Here is a 22,514-nt window from a genome sequence, read left to right on the forward strand (position 1 = left end):
TGTGCTAAGTCCTGCTCATTTCTGTAACAGCATTACATAGCTTAAAGCAGATACTCACAAAATAAATATTGTTATATCTCTTAGCTTTCACCTATCTTAAACACAGTTTCAGTAGAATTATTAATAAGACCTTGATAACCTTTATGGAAGATTTTCAGTATAGTGGTTAAGGACGACATTAAAGTGCAAAATGAAGAGTGATGGGGATAAAGTAGAGTTGGCGGGTAGATTTTTCTAAATTTGATTATAAGAGAAGAAAGAGCCTTTGCTTTAAAGTGAAAAAATGATTTGTTTATTTTGGTGGTTATTGTTTTTTGTTAATGTATATTCATTATAGATGAGATTTGGGCTTGTTTTCTGATAAGAGGGGAGGATGCAGCTGATAGGAACCTGGAGGATATACTGACAGAAGAAAATTACAAATCAAAGTTTTAGAGGAGAAGAATTACAAATAAGTTGCACATGAAAGTATTCACCTCACAAAGAGTAGGCCTGTCTATCTGCTACAAGAGAAGCAAATACACATGAAGAAAATGAGTATTTTGTATGTTTGTGCTAAGGAGTGAATTGGAATATTTGTCTAATGGCCTTGATTTTTTTTCCATTCATATACCGTATTCGATCTCCAAATGGTGTGGTTTTTGGGAGTAGAACTAAAATCTATTGACAAGCAAAGAATATTTGGGACAATTTTACAAGAACTATGATGGAAAGAGATGCATAAAATATTTGACAAAAGGCATTGAGAGCCTATTGATTTCAGGTAGCATGAATTAATGGTAGACCCTATGTATTAGTCCATTTTAATGCTGCTGATAAACACATACACAAGACTTGGACATTTACAAAAGCAAAGAGGTTTCTTGGACTTACAGTTCCACATGGCTGAGGAGGCCACACAATCATGGCGGAAGGTGAAAGGCACATCTCAAATGAAGAGAAGAGCACAAGAGAAGAGACAAGAGAAGAGAGATCTTGTGCAGAAAAACTCCCCATTTTAGAACCATCAGATCTCATGAGACTTATTCACTATTATGAGAACAGTGCAGGAAAGACCTGCCCCCATGATTCAATTACGTCCCACCAGGTTTCTCCCACAACACATGGGAATTGTGGGAATTACAATTCAAGATGAGATTTGGGTGGTGACATAGCCAAACCATATCATTGTGCCCCTGACCCCTCCCAAATCTCATGTCTTCACATTTCAAAACGAATCATCCCCTTCTAACAGTCCCCCAAAGTCTCAACTCATTTCAGCATTAACTCAAAAGTCTACAGTCCAAAGTCTCATCTGAAACAAGGCAAGTCCCTGTTGTGGGAAGTCAGGGACCCTGAATGGAGGGATCGGCTGAAGCCATTGCAGAAGAACAAAATTGTGAAGATTTCATGGACATTTATTAGTTCTCCAAATTAATACTTTTTTATAATTTCTTACACCTGTCTTCACTGCAATCTCTGAACATAAATTGTGAAGATTTCATGGACACTTATCACTTCCCCAATCAATACCCTTGTGATTTCCTATGCCTGTCTTTACTTTAATCACTTAATCCCATCATCTGCATGAGTTGAGGAGAATGTATGTCACCTCAGGACCTTGGGATAATTGTGTTAACTGCACAGATTGTTTGTAGAGCATGTGTGCTTGAACAATATGAAATCTGGGCACCTTGAAAAAAAAACAGAAATGTTCAGGGAACAAGGGAGATAACCTTAAACTCTGACTGCGACTGCCAGTGAGCCGGGCGAAACAGAGTCATATTTCTCCTCTTTCAAAAGCAAATAGGAGAAATATCACTGAATTCTTTTTCTCAGCAAGGAACGTCCCTGAGAAAGAGAATGCACTCCTGAGGGTAGGCCTCTAAAATGACTGCTTTAGGGGTGGCTGTCTTTTAGGGTCAAAGACAAAGGGATGAAATAAGCCCTGGTCTCCTGCAGTGCTCCCAGGCTTATTAGGATGAGGGAATTCCCACCTAATGAATTTTGGTCAGACCAGTTGTCTGCTCTCAAACCCCGTCTCCTGATAAGATGTTATCAATGACAATACACGCCCAAAACTTCACTAGCAATTTTAATTTCTCCCTGTCCTGTGGTCTTGTGATCTCGCTCTGCCTCCATTTGCTTTAAGATATTTTATTACCTTGTGAAGCATGTGATCTCTGTGACCCACACCCTATTTATATACTCCCTCCTCTTTTGAAAATCACTAATACAAATTTGCTGGTTTTATGGCTCAGGGAGCATCACGGAACCTGCCGACATGTGATGTCTCCCCTGGACACCCAGCTTTAAAATTTCTCTTTTTTGTACTCTTTCTCTTTATTTCTCAGACCAGCCTATGCTTAGGGAAATAGAAAAGAACCCACGTTGAATATCGGGGGTGGGGTTCACCCGATAAGTTCCTTCCACTTATGAGCCTGCAAAACCAAAAGCAAGTTAGCGACTTCTTAGATAAAATGAGGGTACTGACATTGTGTAAATACAGTCATTCCAAAAGGGGGAAATTGGTCAAAACAAAGGGGCTACAGGCCCCAGCCCGATGCAAGTCCAAAATCCAGCAGGGCAATCAAATCTTAAAGCTCCAAAATGATCTCCTTTGACTCCATGTCGCACATCCAGGTCATGCTGATGCAAGAGGTGGGGTCTCATGGTCTTGGGCAGCTCCACTCCTGTGGCTTTGCAGCGTACAGCCTCCCTCCCTGCTGCTTTCACAGGCTGGCATTGAGTGTCTGAGACTTTTCCAGGTGCATGGTGTAAGCTGTCAGTGGAACTACCATTCTAAGGTCTGGAGGACAGCGGTCCTCTTCTCACAGCTCCATTAGTCAGTAACCCAGGAGGGACTCTGTATGGGGGCTCTGAGCCCACATTTCTCTTCCACATTGCCTTAACAGAGGTTCTCCTTGAGGGCCTCCCTCCTGCAGCAAACTTCTGCTTGGACCTCCAGGCATTTCCATACATCATCTGAAATTTAGGTGGAGGTTCCCCAAACCTCAATTCTTTACTTATATACACCTGTAGGCTCAACAGCACGTGGAAGCTACCAAGGCTTGGTGCTTGCCCCCTCTGAAGCCATGGCCTGAGCTCTACACTGGCTCCTTCTAGTCGTGGCCGGAGTTGCTGGGAAACAGGGCACCAAGTCCCTAAGCTGTACATAGCATGGGACCCTGGGTGCAGCCCGTGAAACGATTTTTCCTTCCTAGGCCTCTGGGCCTGTGGTGATGCTGCTGTGAAGACCTCTGACATACCATGGAGACATTCTACCCATTATCTTGGAGATTAACATTTGGCTCCTTGTTACTTATGCAAATTTCTGCAGCTGGCTTGAATTTCTCCTCAGAAAATAAGATTTTCTTTTCTATTGCATTGTAAGGCTGCAAATTTTCTGAAAGTTTATGCTCTGCTTGCCCTACAAAACTGAATGCTTTTAACATCACCCAAGTTACCTCTTGAATGCTTTGCTACTTAGAAATTTCTTCTGCCAGATACCCTAAATCATCTCTCTCAACTTCAAAGTTCCACAAATCTCTAGGGCAGGAGCAAAAATGCCAGCAGTCTCTTTGCTAAAACTTAACAAGTGTCAGCTTTGCATTAGTTGCCAACAAGTTCCTCATCTCCATTAGAGACCACCCCAGCCTGGATTTCATTGTCCATATCATTATCAGCATTTTGGTCAAAGCCATTCAACAAGTGTCTAGGGAGTTTCAAGCTTTCCCATATTTTCCTGTCTTCATCTGAGCCCTCCAAACTGTCCCAATCTCTCCCTGTAACCCAGGTCCAAAATTGCCTCCACATATTCCTGTATCTTTTCAGCAGTGCCCCATTCTACTTGTTCCAATTTACTCTATTAGTCAGTTTTCATGCTGCTGATAAAAATATCCCCAAAACTGGGCAATTTACAAGGGAAAAAAGATTCCTTACAGTTCTATGTGACTGGGGAGGCCTCTCAATCATCCAGAAGATGAAAGGCACATTTCACATGGAGGTAGACAAGAGAACAGAGAGTTTGTGCAGGAAAACTCCCCTTTTTGGAACCATCAGATCTCATGACACTTATTCACTATCATGAAAACAGCACGGGAAAGACCTGCCCACATGATTCAAATACCTTCTACTGGGTTCCTCCCACAACACATGGGAATTGTGGGAGTTACAACTCAAGATGAGATTTGGATGGGGACACAGCCAAACCATATTACCCTATCAGTAATTTTGCTGATCAACTAAAAAAAGTGACATATTGGAAATGAGAGATTAGTTGAATACATCATTGTTGTATCCTTATTTTATGTTTAATACTTTTATTGCCTTAAACAAAATATAAGGTTTTGGGTGCAGAAGCCACATCATATTATTTATTACTCTCAGATTTTCCATGATGCTTAACATGTTGTAGATGTGTATCATATATGACACAAATAATTAATTGATAGTGAGTGCCTTTCATAAATATCAAATGAGATTCATTATTCACCTTGAATCTTATCATGTAAGTCTTAATCCAGTGTTATATATTTATATACCAATGTATAAGTAATTTCCAAAGACTCAAGATAATAATTTTCAGAAATGATGGTGATACATTCCTAGTTAACAAAAAAGGATGTATTTTAGAATAGCTACCAGATATGGAAGAAAGAAAATGTAGTGCTGCTTAAAAAGCATACAAATTATTTATGTAGTATTTACGGCAAAGAACAATTATAACACACCAGAAACCACTCAATTTACTTTAAGGATTATGCATTATATTGTGAAATGTTTGTTACATAATTACAGAGCATTGGAATCTGCCTACTGCTTTATATTACATAGATGGCTTATGAAATATTTATAACTGGTCCAAAATCACTCTAAACACATTTACATTATTTTAAGTTATATATTTTGATTATACAATGTTCACTAAAAAGAAATATACTATTTGTAATATAAAAGAAAATGCTTACTTTCCAATAAACACCTGCAAATTAATAGTGTTTTAAGTGGCTACTGAAGTACTTTAAAGGATGAATAAGCTTGCTTGAGAGTAGTGGATTTAAGACTTACAATAGCATTAGAATTCATTTTTTCTTAAACAAGTTTGCAAAAGTTATACATGAACATATTTTAACACATTGAAGTATAAGGTAACTTCAATAGCTTAGCCCCCATCCCAGTCACAATACTTCTCTGAATTCATTTTTCATGTAATCAGGTAAGAGCACAGCCATCCTGGCAGAATCACTGGTTTAGACTGGAGTTCCATCTACTCAGCATTGTCCCAGCACTTCTCCAACTACAACAGCCATGGAACTACTTTTGTGAAACCCCTTAGAATCCAAGAAACAATATGGAAACCTGTATTTTGGATAATGTGCCATTTGTGCATTCTATGATAACTATTTTAAGGCCTTACTGGAGAGAACCCTGCCAAGAGAAAACATTAGTTTGGAAGTAAAAATATGTTGTTAGCAAATATTCACCAGTTTTTAATGATTGTATGGAAGTTCCTTGGCAATATGGAAGATGGTATCAAGTAGCATGTCTTTTGCTGCCATAATTTCAAGATTCCATTTATTTTCATGATAAACTGGAAACTTAATTATTTTTCTAAAGTTATCTGTAATTTACCTTGGGAAGATTCTTCACCAGAGAATAAAAGTTTCTAGTTTCTAGTCTACAGCTGAATTTCTTCATCCTTAGCAATATAACATTTGCCACTTTCCAAGCTGTGTATCACACTGTGGTCCTTAACATGTCTCATTCTGGCTTATTGATGAGATATTGCCAAGAGCAATGTATTCTTTTATCACCAAGGAGTTATCATTCTACTAGTCTTATGATGCCTGCAGCTTAGAGGTTGATGTGACTAAATTGTTAAAAATAGGTGTGAAATTGGACTAAATATGTTGAGAGAACTGTCATGATAACAAAGTTATGTTCATTAGTTTTATGTTTCAGAAATATAAATAAAAATTACACAGTCTGGATGTAACCAACATACTTAAACTATCATCATTGTTTGCTTCCCACTTACCAAAAAAATCAAGGTTCTACCTGTAATGCAACTATAATAATTTTCTTATTCATTAAAGTCTGGATAACTGTAAATAAACTATTATATAACCTTTCAAACATCAGTATTTTCTATTCCAAGTTTAACATTCACAAAAATTCATATAAACTTAGGAACTTGAAAATGATATTTTAGAAGTTAGCAAAGAAACCTTTCAGTGACAATTTCAGGTGTTATGAGGAGAGAATATAAATACATAAAATTAAAGGTGTTTGGAAAAAGAAAACTCACTTGGAAACATGAATTATCTTGGCCACAAAAAGACTATGCGCTTAAATGTTAAGTCAAATGTAGGATTTTCTGGGACAAACAAAAGGAGGCCTAGAAAAAGAAACCTACCTTGCAGAATATTGGCAATATTCAGACAATAATAACCACAAGTACTCTGGCATGAAATAGGCCTTTACTAATTTTTGTTCATTATTAAGTCATTCAGTAAAAAGGTTATGAAAACTTGCATCAGTTGTAAAGTCTACTTTTAAAGATAAATGTGGGTGTTGGATTCATTCATACTCCAGACCTCAGCATCATATAATATGCCTTGGTAACGAACCTGCACATGTACCCTCCTCCCCCGATTATAAAATTAAAATTTTAAAAATATTATTTAAAAAAAATAGTAAATAAAGGTATTCAAATGAGGAAGAGAAGAAAGAGAATGTCAAGAGAGTGTTTCCCTTCCAAGCAGTGAGCAGTATAATAAAAGACTCAAGAACATAAGGAAAGCTGGATATTAGTTAAGAAGCTTAATACCCCTACTTATAATACCACACCTAGTATCAATTGTGAACCCTTCATTGTGGCTGAAGAATAGATTTTCCAGAGGGAAGTGATGAAAAATGACAGGCTTTTCTTGATGCTTGGTTTAGGTTTTGTTTTGAAGGCTATAGAAAGCTGTTGAGAAATGATACACAGGGATGTTACGTATCAGTTTTTATATTGGCAAGATCATTAGGATTAAAATGGACAAGAAAGGGGATGCTGAAGAATACAAGAGTAGTTAAACTTTTCTTATGTGGGAAATAGTAAGATGTGGTGCAGATATGAATGGCAATTAGAGTTAGAATTTGAGAGATGTGGGATAGCAAAATTTGCAGATACTGTGTTCCTACCAGATAGGGCAAGTAAGAGATTTAGAGAGATACAGGATTATTTTCACACTTGTTGCTTGGCAAATACTAATACCTATGATTTAGAGAGTGCTTTATCTTTACCAGGCATAGTACATAGTACCAAGGGGTTATATAAATTAACTCAAATAATCCTCCTGACAAATTTATGAAGCAGGTATTTTCATTATGACTCTTTTGTAATAAAGAAAATTGAATAACAGAGAGGTTATATAACTTCCTCATAGATAATAAGTGGCAGCAATGGGTTTTGGACCCATTAGATTTAAATTCAGATCCTACTTTTTAAACCATATTGCACCCTGTGATAGGATGAGTGTATCTCACTGGTCATGACAGGAAATAAAAGAGAAATACCTCAAGGTAAAAGAATGAATTTATATCCAGAATTAGCTGACAGTGAGCAGTCTAATAAGAATTTGGATGTATAGGTCTGCAACTCATTGGTGAGCAAGAAGTACAAATGATAGTTAATAAAATAATAGATAATCTAATTTACTTTCTAGTTTGTGTAACCACTTTCTTTTATCCGTCTATGATTACATTTATTTATTTATGTACTCAATCATTTAACCGGTGAGCACTGAGTATCTGCCACATGTCAGGCACTCTCCTTGGTTTTGTAGCTACATTGGTGAGAAGACAAAACAAAATTGTTGTTATTGATGAACTTAACTTCCAATTGGGAGGTTAAAATAGGTAAATAAGTGTAGTAAATAAATCTGTATATTTGTCAGTCCTATAAAAAAATGAAGCAAACAGGTGTGATAGTGACTACTTGGACTAGGTAGGGACTTGATGCTGATTGGTCAGAAAATATCTCAATGAGTATGTAATATCTGAGATAGTACCTGAAAAAAGGGGAGAGTAAGCCATGAAAAGATTCTGGAAAAGGGGAACTTGTGGAAGAAAGACTGCCTGATTAGCCAGAATGAGTGAGGGAGAGAATAGATTTGTAGAGCCTTATAGACAATGCTAATATGTACTGATTCAGCAATACACATTATGACCAATATGTCTTCTGTCAGACGAATGCTCATTCTACACCACTTGTTACATGTTTCATATCCCCCTGAATGTAGATGTGATAATTAGAGATTTTCCTTTAAGTTAAACGGGAAACCACTGAAGCTTTTCTAAGTAGTGCAGGACATCATTTGAGATACATTTACAAAGAGCTCTCCAGCTAATATTCTATTAATTAGATCAGAGGGATCCACAAATTAGATAATCAGTTAGGTGATTATTAGAATAGTAGAAGTAGAAGGTAATGGGGATTGGCAACAGTGGTAGCAGTACAGATGAAAGTATGTGTACGGAGTTTAACAAATTCTGTAACTCTCAGTCAATTCTATTTATTCATTGGTTGTATGTTAAAGGGAAGCGAGAAATTAAAGAAGACTATTTGTCTTGGGGAAATTAAATTTCCATTTACCAAAAGGAGAAAGACTGAAAGAAGAACAGCACTAAAAACAAACAAACAAACATCACAAAACAAAACAAAACCTAGAAGAGTTCTATTTGAGCATTGACATGGTTTGGCTCTACGTCCCCACCCAAATCTCATCTTGAATTGTAATCCCTATGTGTCAAGGGAGAGACCTGTAATCCCCAGGTGTCAAGGGAGGGAAGTGATTAGATTATGGGAGCGGGTTTCCCCTGCTGTTTTCATGATATTAAGTGAGTTCTTACAACATCTGATGGTTTTATAAACCTCTGGCATTTCCCCTGCTTGCACTTCTCTCTCCTGCCGCCTTGTGAAGAAAGTTCCTGCTTCTGCTTCACCGTCTGCCACAATTATACGTTTCCTGAGGCCTCCCCAGTCATGTGGAATTGTGAGCCATTAAACTCTTTTCCTTTATAAATTAGCCACTCTCTGGTATTTCTTTATTGCAGTGTGAGAATGAATTAATACAAACATACTAAGTTTGAGATACTTACTATTTTTTAAAAGTGGAAATATGAAATAGGTATTTGAATGGATGAATTTGGAATCCTGTAAAAAATTTGAAATCAGGGCTAGGTAAATAAATTTAGGGTTGTCTTGGATTAGATTCCCCAGAAGCAGGCTCTGGAATGAGAATTTATATGCTAGTAATTCATTAGACAAGTGTTCCCAGAAGAAACCAGTAAGAAGGTGGAAAAGAGAAGGAGGTCAAGAAATCCCACTGGAAACTCTGAGGGAAAATTTTCAGTGCTATTCTGAAGAGTTGTCCTTTGTTCATTCTTAACTAATACCTCCACCTGTGCTTATGATCTCTTTCCCTACCACCATCTCAGGGATTTCATTCTTTATATCATTTTCTCTTTGTTCTCTGTCTCTAAGCTTTTCTTATATACTGTTTTTTTTTTTTTTTTTTTTCTCTCATTGGCATTTTAAGGTACTATACTAAGGCCAAATCCAGTTCAGGAATAAAACAATCTACTAAAATAAAACCAGAAAAATCTCTTACTCTCCCCAAAAGTAACTTTCCCCTCTACCTGCTGCCCTATCTCCTTCCCTTTACAGCCAAATTTCTTCTTTGTGTTGTCTAAACTTGTGGCATCTACTTCACTTCCCTCTCACTAGACAAATTACCATTATTTGGTACACAAAACTTCACGTAAACTGCTTTTCTCAAGGCCACCAATGATATATTTGTCCCTAAATCAAATGGATACCTTTCAGATGTCATGCTTCTTGATCTCTGGGTAGAATTTCAAACTTTTAACTATTTCTTGCTTTATAAAGCTTTCTTTTTCTTAGCTTCTGTAGCATTCAGCATTCTAGGTGTTAAGAATTCATACTCTGTGATTTCCTTGTAATGCACAAATATCTCTCATTCCCTTTCAGCCTGACTGCATGCATCCCTTCCTTCAAATGTTACCTAAATGTTGCTGGCACCAAGATTGTGCTCTTTTCTTATTCATCTACACTCACCAGTTAGGTACTCTCAGTCATTCCTAGAAATGTAACTATCATATACTTATATATGAATCCCAAATTGAATTCAATAGAAACTCTAAGATCCAGACTCATATACTTCACTAGATATAATTATTTGAATCTCTCATAGGTCCTTCAAAATCACATTATTTACTTCTAGTGCTAATCAAGATGGAGTAGGCCCACTACAGCCTATGCCCTTCACTAATTAAAACTGTCACCTGAGCACAATATGAAAAACAGCTAACAGAAGACATAAAAATAAGCAATAACGGGAAAATTGGCAAGAGAAGTCAAAAGGTGAAAAACAAAAATCACTGTCAAGTTTCCTGTTTTTGTTTTCTTTGATTTCCAGCTTTGACTTGAGATTAATCTCTCTGCTAGCTACACTACCCCAATAAAAACAACAGTGTGGGTATGTGAAATCCAGAGAGAAAAATCAACCCCTCTGGCCAGAGAAATCAAGAAAATTGCCTCCTGAGAATCAACTTATGTGTGTTGTTAACTCTTTTTCACTCTTTTTAATTACTATGTTGTCTATAGGACAGCCCAGTTGCACACAGATGTAGAAGTGCACAGGGACTAAAACTCTGAAATAAATCTTTCTTTCCAACTAGATGAACTAAGAAAAGGAAATTCTGGTATATGGAAAATGTAGAGAAAAATAAAACGAAAAAGTGGAGGAAGCTAAATATTTTCATTCACTAATTCTGTGTGCACAAAAACTCAAGTCCTGGGCTCATAGATGCACCAAGTCTTCAGCTGCACATGCGTGGACTTGGTCTAAACAAACACAGCACAGGCTGTTATATAAACCATTGACCATACCTAGATTAACCTCAGGGTGGTATATGCATAGTACAGATCTAAAAATCATATCACTGAGTGTGAAAACTGAACTTGACATTATAACCACAGCACACAGAAGGTGAGGTCAGAGTTGGATTCTAAATCTAATTGGGTTTATTGACAGCAAACACACACACACACACATACACACACACACACACACACACACATACACACATCAACATTCTTCGCAGAGTTTTAATAGGACCTAGAGCTCCACAACATTATATGAAATATCTAGAACATAATCCAAAAGAAGGGGGACAATCTTACCAATTCGAAGGGGAAAAACATAAACAGAAGCCAAAACCAGAAATTATTGAAGACTTAAAAAGCAGTTATTATAATCATTCTTTATGAGATAAAGAAGGATTCCTGAAATTTATGGCAATAAATATGTTTTGCTGAGTGGTGTGTGTGTCTGTGTGTGCATGTGTGTGTGTGAGAGAGAAAGAGAGAGACAAAAATGTAAACAAATAGGGACTAAGGGACTGAAAAGTTTAGATCTAAAAGAAAAATTCACTGGGTTCAATTGAGTGGGAGAGATAACGGAGTAAATAATCAATGAATTTAAAGCTAGATCAATAGAAATCAGTCACTTTGAAGAGCAGAAATAACAAAGATTTTTTTTAAAACACATGAACAGAGACTCAGTGAACAGTGGGTCAATATCAAAAGTTCTAACATTGAATTACTGAGGAAAGTAAAGTAAAAAGAGACTGATACATAAAAAAATTTACAAAACAATGGTGCCATGCCAAACACCCCAAATTTTTTGAAAGAAAAACATACAGATTCAAAGCTCATCTAATACTCAGAGGGATAAACTCAAGGAAAATCATGCTCAGAGTCATCAAAATAGAGCTGCTAAAAACCAAACATAAAGAATAAACCTTGAAAGCAACCAGAGAAAAGGACACACTGCATATAGGAGAGCTGCACTTTCATTTGGATTACTTACAAGGAAAAAATGAAGGAGGACAGAAGACAGAGAGAGAATATACCATTCTTAAGTGATATTACTACTGAAACAACAACAAAAATGTCAACACAAAGTTCTATATTCATTTAAAATACCTTTCAGGAAAAAACGAATTTGAAATTTTCAGATGAAGAAAAATTAAGAAAATCTGTTGCCAACAGACCTGATATAAAAGAAGTGCTAAATAAAGTTCTTCAAATGGAAGGGAAATTTTAACGGAAGAAAACTTGGAATGTAAGGAATAAAGAAGGAGTAACCAAAATGGTATGCTTTTTGGTAATCAGAATAGACTTTCTCCTCTTGAGTCCTTCAAAATATGAAAGACAAAGCAAAAAGTATATACTGTTGAACCTTTAACAACATGGGTTTGAACTGCATGGGTCCACTTATATCCAGATGTTTTTCAATAAAAATTACAAAGAATATGCCTGCCTCTCCTGTCCCCGCTTCCACCTCCGCCACATTTTCCCTCCACTGCCACCTCAGACAGCAAGACAACCCCTCCTGTTTCTCCTCCTCCTCAGCTTACTCAACATAAAGATTATGAGGATAAATACCTTTGTGATGGTCCACTCCCACTTAATAAATAGTAAATATATTTTTCTCTCATGATTTTTCTAATTAGGATTTTATTTTCTGTAGCTTACTGTATTGTAAGAATACAGTACAAAATACATATAACATACAAAGTATGAGCTAATTGACAGTTTATGTTATCTGTAAGGCTTCCAGTCGACAGAAGGCTATTAGTAGTTTAGATTTTGGGGAGTCAAAAGTTACACATGGATTTTCAACTGCAGGGGTGATCAATGCCCCAACTCCTACACTGTTCAAAGATCAACTATAATACTTCCTGGTGATGTTTTCAATGTATATAGGTCTAACACATACAATAATTATAACGAAAAGGGAGTGCTTTAGTGGCCTGTAGAGTTGTAAGTTTTCTAATTGAAGCAGTAAAATAGTAATTCTGAAGAAAATATAAAAAGCTAGGTTTGTAAATTTTGATCCTCAGAGAAAATACTAAAAATAATAGAAAGAGAAATAGACAAAATACAAATAGATAAGTTAAAATAAAATTCTAAAAGCCACAATAATAGGAAATTGTGAAAGAAGGAAGCAAAAGAGAGAGGACAACTAAAACAAATAATTAAATGGTGGATAAAAAATATAACCATATTGATAACTACATTATAGTTAAATGGTCTAAGTGCACACATTAACACACAAAAAAAGTTTGTGTAAAATAACAAAAGTCAGTGACATATTACCTTAAAAAAATCTTTAAATATACTATAGAGAAATCAAAGATAAAAGGAAGACTATCCTGTGCAAAAAAAACAAAGCTGAAGGCATCGTTCCCTGACTTCAAGCTATACATACTACTTTGGTACCATGGTACTGGTACCAAAACAGATATATAAACCAATGGAACAGAACAGAGACCTCAGAAATAATGCCACACATCTATAACCATCTGATCTTTGACAAACATGACAAAAACAAGCAATGAGGAAAGGATTCCCTATTAAAATAAATCGTGTTGGGAATACTGGCTAGCCATATGCAGAAAGCTAAAACTGGATTCTTTCCTTATACCTTATACAAAAGTTAACTCAAGATGGATTAAAGACTTAAATGTAAGACCTAAAATCATAAAAACCCTAGAAGAAAATCTAGGCAATACCATTCACGACGTAGGCATGGGAAAAGACTTTATGACTGAAACACCAAAAACAACGGCAACAAAAGCCAAAATTGACAAATGGGATCTGATTAAACTAAAGAGCTTCTGCACAGCAAAAGAAACTGCCATCAGAGTGAACAAGCAACCTACAGAATAGGAGAAAATTTTTGCAGTCTATCCATCTGACAAAGAGTTAATATCCAGAATCAACAAATAACTTAAATCAACTTACAAGAAAAAAACAAAAAACCCCAAGATGGCCGAATAGGAACAGCTCCAGTCTCCAAATCCCAGTGCGAGTGACACAGAAGACTGCTGATTTCTGCATTTTCAACTGAGGTACTGGGGTCATCTCACTGGGGAGTGCCGGATAATTGGTGCTGGTCAGCTGCTGCAGCCCGACAAGCGAGAGCTGAAGCAGGGCGAGGCATTGCCTCACCTGGGAAGCGCAAGGGGGAAGGGAATCCCTTTTCCTACCCAGGGGAACTGAGACACACAACACCTGGAAAATCGGGTAACTCCCACCCCAATACTGCGCTTTAAGCAAACGGGCACACCAGGAGATTATACCCATACCTGGCAGGGAGGGTCCCATGCCCACGGAGCCTCCCTCATTGCTAGCACAGCAGTCTGTGATCTAACCGCAAGGCAGCAGCGAGGCTGGGGGAGGGGCGCCCGCCATTGCTGAGGCTTAAGTAGGTAAACAAAGCCTCTGGGAAGCTCGAACTGGGTGGAGCTCACAGCAGCTCAAGGAAACCTGCCTGTCTCTGTAGACTCCACCTCTGGGGACAGGGCACAGCTAAAAAACAATAGGGGAAGCAGCAGAGGCCTGTGCAGACCCGAAAGACTCTGTCTGACAGCTTTGAAGAGAGCAGTGGATCTTCCAACAGGGAGGTTGAGATCTGAGAACGGACAGACTGCCTGCTCAAGTGGGTCCCTCACCCCTGAGTAGCCTAACTGGGAGACATCCCCCACTAGAGGCAGTCTGACACCCCACACCTCACAGGGTGGAGTACACCCCTGGGAGGAAGCTTCCAAAGGAAGAATCAGACAGGTACACTCACTGTTCAGCAATATTCTATCTTCTGCAACCTCTGCTGCTGATACCCAGGCAAACAGGGTCTGGAGTGGACCTCAAGCAATCTCCAACAGACCTACAGCTGAGGGTCCTGACTATTAGAAGGAAAACTATCAAACAGGAAGAACACCTATACCAAAACCCCATCAGTACGTCACCATCATCAAAGACCAGAGGCAGATAAAACCACAAAGATGGGGAAGAAGCAGGGCAGAAAAGCTGGAAATTCAAAAAATAAGAGCGCATCTCCCCCTGCAAAGGAGTGCAGCCCATCACCAGCAACAGATCAAAGCTGGTCAGAGAATGACTTTGATGAGATGAGAGAAGAAGGCTTCAATCCATCAAACCTCTCAGAGCTAAAGGAGGATTACGTACCCAGCGCAAAGAAACTAAAAATCTTGAAAAAAGAGTGGAAGAATTGACAGCTAGACTAATTAATGCAGAGAAGTCATAAACGAAATGACAGAGATGAAACCATGACACGAGAAATACGTGACAAATGCACAAGCTTCAGGAACGACTCGATCAACTGGAAGAAAGAGTATCAGCGATAGGATCAAATGAATGAAATGAAGCGCGAGAAGAGAAACAAAAGAAAAAAGAAGAAAAAGAAATGAACAAAGCCTGCAAGAAGTAGGGGATTATGTAAAAAGACCAAATCTACCTCTGATTGGGGTGCCTGAAAGTGAGAGGGGGAAAATGGAACCAAGTTGGAAAACACTCTTCAGGATATCATCCAGGAGAACTTCCCCAACCTAGTAGGGCAGGCCAACATTCAAATTCAGGAAATACAGAGAACACCACAAAGATACTCCTCGAGAAGAGAAACTCCAAGGCACATAATTGTCAGATTCACCAAAGTTGAAATGAAGGAAAAAATCTTAAGGGCAGCCAGAGAGAAGGTCGGGTTACCCACAAAGGGAAGCCCATCAGACTAACAGCAGACCTCTCGGTCAGAAACTCTACAAGCCAGAAGAGAGTGGGGGTCAATATTCAACATTCTTAAAGAAAAGAATTTTAACCCAGAATTTCATATCCAGCCAAACTAAGTTTCAGAAGTGAAGGAGAAATAAAATCCTTTACAGATAAGCAAATGCTTAGAGATTTTGTCACCACCAGGCCTGCCTTACAAGAGACCCTGAAGGAAGCCCCCTAAACATGGAAAGGAACAACCGGTACCAGCCATTGCAAAAACATGCCAAAATGTAAAGACCATTCGAGGCTAGGAATAAACTGCATCAACTAACGAGCAAAAAACCCAGCTAATATCATAATGGCAGGATCAAGTTCACACATAACAATATTAACCTTAAATGTTAATGGACTAAATGCTCCAATTAAAAGACACAGACTGGCAACTGGATAAAGAGTCAAGACCCATCAGTCTGCTGTATTCAGGAGACCCATCTCACATGCAGAGACATATAAGGCTCAAATGAAGGGATGGAGGAAGATCTACCAAGCAAATGGAGAACAAAAAAAGCAGGGGTTGCAATCCTAGTCTCTGATAAAATAGACTTTAAACCATCAAAGATCAAAAGAGACAAAGAAGGCCATTACATAATGGTAAAGGGATCAATTCAACAGGAAGAGCTAACTATCCTAAATATATATGCACCCAATACAGGAGCACCCAAATTCATAAAGCAAGTCCTTAGAGGCTTACAAAGAGACTTAGACTCCCATTCAATAATAATGGGAGACTTCAACACTCCACCGTCAACATTAGACAGATCAACGAGACAGAAAGTTAACAAGGATATCCAGGAATTGAACTCATCTCTGCACCAAGCGGGCCTAATAGACATCTATAGAACTCTCCACCCGAAATCAACAGAATATACATTCTTCTCAGCACCACATCACACTTATTCCAAAATTGACCACATAATTGGAAGTAAAGCACTCCTCAGCAAATGTCAAAGAACAGAAATTATAACAAACTGTCTCTCAGACCACAGTGCAATCAAACTAGAACTCAGGACTAAGAAACTCAATCAAAACCGCTCAACTACATGGAAACTGAACAACCTGCTCCTGAATGACTACTGGGTACATAACGAAATGAAGGCAGAAATAAAGATGTTCTTTGAAACCAATGAGAACAAAGATACAACATACCAGAATCTCTGGGACACATTTAAAGCAGTGTGTAGAGGGAAATTTATAGCACTAAATGCCCATAAGAGAAAGCTGGAAAGATCTAAAATTGACACTCTAACATCACAATTAAGAGAACTAGAGAAGCAAGAGCAAACACATTCAAAGCTAGCAGAAGGCAAGAAATAACTAAGATCAGAGCAGAACTGAAGGAGATAGAGACACAAAAAACCCTCCAAAAATCAATGAATCCAGGAGTTGGTTTTTGAAAAGATCAACAAAATTGACAGACCGCTAGCAAGACTAATAAAGAAGAAAAGAGAGAAGAATCAAATAGACGCAATAAAAAATGATAAAGGGGATATCACCACTGACCCCACAGAAATACAAACTACCATCAGAGAATACTATAACACCTCTACGCAAATCAACTAGAAAATCTAGAAGAAATGGATAATTTCCAGGACACTTACACTCTCCCAAGACTAAACCAGGAAGAAGTTGAATCCCTGAATAGACCAATAGCAGGCTCTGAATTTGAGGCAATAATTAATAGCCTTCCCACCAAAAAAAGTCCAGGACCAGATGGATTCACAGCTGAATTCTACCAGAGGTACAAGGAGGAGCTGGTACCATTCCTTCTGAAACTATTCCAATCAATAGAAAAAGAGGGAATCCTCCCTAACTCATTTGATGAGGCCAACATCATCCTGATACCAAAGCCTGGCAGAGACACAACAAAAAAAAAAAATTTAGACCAATATCCCTGATGCATATCCATGCAAAAATCCTCAATAAAATACTAGCAAACCGGATTCAGCAGCACATCAAAAAGCTTATCCACCATGATCAAGTGGGCTTCATCCCTGGGATGCAAGGCTGGTTCAACATTCACAAATCAATAAATGTAATCCAGCATATAAACAGAACCAAAGACAAGAACCACATGATTATCTCAATAGATGCAGAAAAGGCTTTTGACAAAATTCAACAGCCCTTCATGCTAAAAACGCTCAATAAATTCGGTATTGATGGAACGTACCTCAAAATAATAAGAGCTATTTATGACAAACCCACAGCCAATATCATACTGAATGGGCAAAAACTGGAAAAATTCCCTTTGAAAACTGGCACAGACAGGGATGCCCTCTCTCACCACTCCTTTCAACATAGTCTTGGAAGTTCTGGCTAGGGCAATCAGGCAGAGAAAGAAATAAGGGTATCCAGTTAGTAAAAGAAGAAGTCAAATTGTCCCTTTTGCAGATGACATGATTGTATATTTAGAAAACCCCATGGTCTCAGCCCAAAATCTCCTTAAGCTGATAAGCAACTTCAGCAAAATCTCAGGATACAAAATCAATGTGCAAAAATCACAAGCATTCTTATACACCAGTAACAGACAAACAGAGAGCCAAATCTTGAATGAACTTCCATTCACAATTGCTTCAAAGAGAAAAAATACCTAGGAATCCAACTTACAAGGGATGTAAGGACCTCTTCAAGGAGACTACAAACCACTGCTCAGTGAAATCAAAGAGGACACAAACAAATGGAAGAACATACCATGCTCATGGATAGGAAGAATCAATATCGTGAAAATGGCCATACTGCCCAAAGTAATTTATAGATTCAATGCCATCCCTATCAAGCTACCAATGACTTTCTTCACAGAACTGGAAAAAACGGCTTTAAAGTTCATATGGAACCAAAAAAGAGCCCGCATTGCCAAGACAATCCTAAGTCAAAAGAACAAAGCTGGAGGCATCACGCTACCTGACTTCAAACTATACTACAAGGCTACAGTAACCAAACAGCATGGTACTGGTACTACAACAGAGATATAGACCAATGGAACAGAACAGAGTCCTCAGAAATAATACCACACATCTACAGCCATCTGATCTTTGACAAACCTGAGAGAAACAAGAATGGGGAAAGGACTCCCTATTTAATAAATGGTGCTGGGAAATTGGCTAGCCATAAGTAGAAAGCTGAAACTGGATCCTTTCCTTACTGCTTATACGAAAATTAATTCAAGATGGATTAGAGACTTAAATGTTAGACCTAATACCATAAAAACCCTACAGAAAAAACTAGGTAGTACCATTCAGGACATAGGCATGGGCAAGGACTTCATGTCTAAAACACCAAAAGCAACGGCAGCAAAAGCCAAAATTGACAATGGGATCTAATTAAACTAAAGAGCTTTTGCACAGCAAAAGAAACTACCATCAGAGTGAACAGGCAACCTACAGAATGGAGAAAATTTTTGCAATCTACTCATCTGACAAATGGCTAATATCCAGAATCTACAAAGAACTCAAACAAATATACAAGAAAAAAACAACACAACTCCATCAAAAAGTGGGCAAAGGATATGAACAGACATTTCTCAAAAGAAGACATTCATACAGCCAACAGACACATGAAAAAATGCTCATCATCACTCGCCATCAGAGAAATGCAAATCAAAACCACAATGAGATACCATCTCACACCACTTAGAATGGCAGTCATTAAAAAGTCAGGAACCAACAGGTGCTGGAGAGGATGTGGAGAAATAGGAACACTTTTACACTGTTGGTGGGATTGTAAACTAGTTCAACCATTATGGAAAACAGTATGGCAATTCCTCAGGGATCTAGAACTAGATGTACCATATGACCCAGGCATCCCACTACTGGGTGTATACCCAAAGGATTATAAATCATGCTGCTATAAAGACACATGCACACGTATGTTTATTGCAGCACTATTCACAATAGCAAAGACTTAGAATCAACCCAAATGTCCATCTGTGACAGACTGGATTAAGAAAATGTGGCACATATACACCATGGAATATTATGCAGCCATAAAAAACTCACGCAAGCCATGAGTTTGCGTCCTTTGTAGGGACATGGATGCAGCTGGAAACCATCATTCTTAGTAATCTATCACAAGAACAGAAAACCAAACACCGCATGTTCTCACTCATAGGTGGGAACTGAACAATGAGATCACTTGGACTCGGGAAGGGGAACATCACACCATCAGGGCCTATCATGGGGAGGGGGGAGGGGGGAGGGATTGCATTGGGAGTTATACCTGACATAAATGACGAATTGATGGGTGCTGACGAGTTGATGGGTGCAGCACACCAACATGGCACAAGTATACATATGTAACAAACCTGCACGTTATGCACATGTACCCTAGAACTTAAAGTATAATAAAAAAAAAAAAAGAATATCTGTGTATCAGCCATAATATTAATCCTTAGCAAAGGAACATGATTTTCAAAAATTAAAATAAATTTCTTGTTAAGACTCCTTTGCTCATTAGATGCAGGTTTTGATAAATAGAATGCATCTGTAATTGCATTTTTGAAAGTAAGTGTCCAGGTTATGTCATGGTAATACATGATTTTCTCTTAAAAATATTTTTTTCCTTTAAGATTTTATAGCAAGTATAGCTGGTTCTTTATATCAACAGTGAAAATTAAGTTGACTGAGTACCTTAGTAACAAGCATTAAAATAAATTTTACACTACAACTAAAAAAAAAAAAAAAACCCATCAAAAAGTGAGTGAAGGATATGAACAGACACTTCTCAAAAGAAGCATTCATGCAGTCAACAAACATGAAAAAAAGCTCATCATCACTAGTCATTAGATAAATGGAAGTGAAAACCACAATGAGATACCATCTCATGCCAGTTAGAAATGCGGTCACTAAAAAGTCAGGAAACAACAGATGCTGGAGAGGATGTGGAGAAATAGGAATGCTTTTACACTGTTGCTGGGAGTGTAAATTAGTTCAACCACTGTGGAAGACAGTGTGGCACTTCCTCAAGGATCTAGGACTAGAATTACCATTTGACCCAGTAATCCCATGACTGGGTATATACCCAAAAGATTATAAATCATTCTGCTATAAAGACACAGGCACACATACATTTATTGCAGCACTGTTCACAATAGCAAAGACTTGGAACCAACTCAAATGCCCATCAATGATAGACTGGATAAAGCAAATATGGCACATATACACCATGGAATACTACGCAGCCAAAAAAAAGAATGAGATGATGTCTTTGCAGGGACACAGATGATGATGGAAACCATCCTTCTCAGCAAACTAACACAAGAACAGAAAACCAAACACCACATGTTCTCACTCACAAGTGAGAATTGATCAGTGAGAACACATGGACACAGGGAGGGGACATCATACCCCAGGGCCTGTTGGGGGGCGGGGGGCTGGGGAGGGATAGCATTAGGAAAAATACCTAATGTAGATGACAGGTTAATGGGTACAGCAAACCACCATGGCAAATGTATACCTATGTAACAAACATGCAGGTTGTGCACATGTACCCCAGAACTTAAAGTATAACAAAATAAAATAAAATAAAAATCGTAACTTGTTAAAAAATAAAAGAAAACATTATGCAAACATTAATTAAAAGAAGTCTGTAGTAGCTATATCAGTAGTAGACGAATTAAATTTTAGAACAAAGAAAATCATCAGGAATATAGAGAGAAATTACATAATGACAGAGGTAATTTCACAGGAAGACATAATAGCAAATGTTTGTATAGAGAAGTTCAAGAGATATAAAGCAAAACTGATGAAGTTGAAATTAAACGTGGGTAATCCACAATTATAAATGAAGATTTCACCATTTCTTTCTTCATAGTCAAAGAAGTTAACAAAAAATAAACAAGATTATAGAACAACTAAACATTATCAACCTAATTAATCTAATTGATTTATACATAGACATATTCCAAATAAGTGAAAGAGAAAACACTTTCTTTCTTTATTTTCATTTTATATCAATGTATTCTTTTATTATTATTATTATTATTATTATTATACTTTAAGTTCTAGGGTACATGTGCACAATGTGCAGGTTTGTTACATATGTATACATGTGCCATTTGGTGTGCTGCATGCGTTAACTCATCATTTACATTAGGTATATCTCCTAATGCTATCCCTCCCCGCTCCCCTGACCCCACAACAGGCCCTGGTGTGTGATGTTCCCCTTCCTGTGTCCAAGTGTTCTCATTGTTCAATTCCTACCTATGAGTGAGAACATGTAGTGTTTGGTAGAAAAAACACTTTCTTTATGTTATTTTTTTAAATTAGCTTTTACTTTAAGTTCAGGGGTACATATGCCAGTTTGTTATTTAGGTAAACTTATGTCATAGGGGTTTGTTGTACATATTATTTCATCACCCAGGTATTAAGCCTAGTACCCATTAGTTGTTTTTCCTGATCCTCTCCTCTTCTTACCCTCCACCCTTTGATGGGCCCCAGTATGAAAACACTTTCATTTCAATTGTACATAAAATATTTACCAAGATTGATCATAGCATAAGCTGTAAGAAAAGCCTTAATAAATACAAAAGTATTAAAGTCATATAAACTATGGTTTGGGACTAATGAATTAAACTAGAATTTAATAACAGAAATGTATTTGGAAGCTACACACATATTGGAAATTACAATATCTAATAATAAATCACATACATCTAAATAACCCATAAGTCCAAGGAAGTTAGAAAATATTTTTCCCAAATAAAACTAAAGATACAATAACGAAATCTAGTAGTAATCAAAATTTGTAGACTGTCATGTTTTAAGGCGATCTTGTAGCATGGTTACAGAAACACTTAAAGAAAGGAACACTTATTTTAAAACACTTACTATAGAGA

The sequence above is a fragment of the Trachypithecus francoisi genome, unplaced genomic scaffold (assembly GCF_009764315.1).
Source record: "Trachypithecus francoisi isolate TF-2019V2 unplaced genomic scaffold, Tfra_2.0 Lachesis_group15, whole genome shotgun sequence".
Taxonomy (NCBI): Eukaryota; Metazoa; Chordata; class Mammalia; order Primates; family Cercopithecidae; genus Trachypithecus; species Trachypithecus francoisi.